Source organism: Carlito syrichta, unplaced genomic scaffold (assembly GCF_000164805.1).
Source record: "Carlito syrichta isolate Samal-C Ts95f unplaced genomic scaffold, Tarsius_syrichta-2.0.1 Scaffold302040, whole genome shotgun sequence".
Classification (NCBI taxonomy): Eukaryota; Metazoa; Chordata; class Mammalia; order Primates; family Tarsiidae; genus Carlito; species Carlito syrichta.
The window spans coordinates 132,385-134,748 of record NW_007246136.1 but is presented as its reverse complement, the minus strand read 5'-3'; positions in this window follow the sequence as shown (position 1 = coordinate 134,748).

Below are 2,364 nucleotides of genomic sequence, written 5' to 3'. Positions count from 1 at the left end.
AATGGAAGGGCAGGTTTCAAGATTCCAACCTCATTTATTACCTGCAGATCCAATTAACATTTGACTTTAAAATAAAGGGTCTCATATGAACAGTAATATATATAAGGTAACTTTTTGTTAGTAGCACATTTTGTAAGACCTGTAGAACTAGCTAACCAGGTGTTGGCAGGGGCCACTCAGGTCATGGATTCGGCCACGGTTCCAATTGCTCGTTCAAAACATGCTGTTCCCTTATTAGTACCTGCCTTAGTCGGGCTAAGTGTAGCAGGAACAGCTGCAATTGACACTGCCACTCTGGTCTGTAGAGAACTAGGTCTATCTAACCTTGCACAAGAAACTAATGTTGACCTATGACTGATGAGTCAACACATTGACTCATGAACAACTAAAAGGGGGGAATGAAATCTCCATCTGCAAAACCCATAATAACCCATAATAGCTTGCTTGACATAAGTAACTCCATTTTGTAACAAATCTTCCATTTTTATTTAGAAATAACCCCCTTATGTAACGTTCCCATAATTACACCACACACCCACATTCTTGTTCTCCTCGGTGCTTGGAAACTCCCTAATTACAAATTCTGTAGCTATCTGTACCCTTTTTCAACCAAATAATATGCCAAGAAAATATAAATCAAACTGTACAGCCTATATAATTTCTGCCTTTCTATACCTGCTCACTCTGTTCGGGGCTGAGAGTTCTTTGGACACTAGTCCACTCTTGGTTGCCAGCTAAATAAAAGACTCATAATTCAACTCTCAAAAAAATTAAAAAAAAATAAATAAATAAAATAAAGGGTCTCAAACCTGGAAAATTTTTTAAAAAATAAAACCTTCTAGGCTCTATCCTAGGATTATTGAAACATAATTTCTGGGACTGAGGCCCAGAAAACTTTTCATTGTGTGGGTCTTTTAAATCATGTTTAATTTCTGTTCCTGTGTTAGTTCACTTTGGATGATGTTCTCCAATTCCATCCAAGTTGCTGCAAAAGACATCACATGTTCTCACTTCTAGGTGGGAGCTAAACTAAGGATCGGGACAGGCATAGAGAATGGTATAATGGACATTAGAACCTCAGAAGGGGATGGGGAAGAGGTAGAAAAATCACCTATCGGGTACAATGGGCACAGGTGGGAGTGGTGGGTACACTTAAAGCACAGACTTTTCACCACTCTACAATGTAATAATGTAACCAAATGCTATTTTTATCCCCCTAAAACTACTGAAATAAAAAAGAATTTTTAAAAAGTGAAATGGAATTATATTTAAGAATAGCTAAAGAAATGATGGAGAAATTAGTAGCAAAATGTCCCATATTCAACTATTTTATCCCCAAATGCTTGCAGACATTCACTCTACAAACAAAATATTTACTTATTCCCTACTCTATGCAGCACTGTGGTAAATATTGATAATACAACAAATAGAATGTTTGCCTTACCAAAGAGCACTATATCATAAATTACAAAGTAACTTACAAGGCATATGATAGTCAATAGTCTAGTGCTGTTCCCAGGGTGATGTGGGAGCATCTAGAAGGGCATATTTTCAATAAATGTTAAGAAGCTCTGATAGATATTGGAGATATTTTCAGCAGTGAGCTTGGCATCGTCCTACCTGGGAAGTATGTTCCCAAGCAAAATAGAATTTCCAAGTTAACATATCTATTTATCAGAGTGATTGACTCCCAGTAACTGCTTTCTGTACATTTTCTCATGATCATTTCTCATTAACTAACAAGATGCAATCAGGTAGACATCCTTCCAACTATCTTAAGCTCTTATAAATCACTACCAAAGTCATGCTTTTGTAATTTCCTCAATACCACTTTTAGATAGCAGGTATTATTTAATTTCTCAGATGAGACCACTTTATGTTGTCTAGGTCTTTCAAAATACATGTTGAAAGTCTTGTCAGAGTAGGACTTTGCATTAGAAAAGTAAGTGTATGTGGCATGTAAAAATGTTGCAATCTTAGCACCCTCTTTGATTCTTTTACTGAGAGCCTAGACTTAGACTACAGGTCCATCAGCTCTGCTCTGGTTACCCTTTCAAGTTGTAGTAGTCCACAGTCCTTTATCTCTTATAGAATGTCAAAATGAAGGCCTCTGAAGAATTGTAGTGATTCAAAATCTCTCTCTTACTTTGCAGTGGCATGCATGTCCAAATCAAGACCCAGGAATATAGACATTATTAGTTCATCAGTGTAGTTAATAAGCTGAACCTTATGAAGATCTTGGGTTATTTGTATGATTGATAAGAAAAGAACATTAAATAAGACTGACATTTTCTGGAATTGTCTGGCTAATTTCAAAACCAAAACTAAAACAACAAAAACAAAAACAATACAAACCAGCTGGGA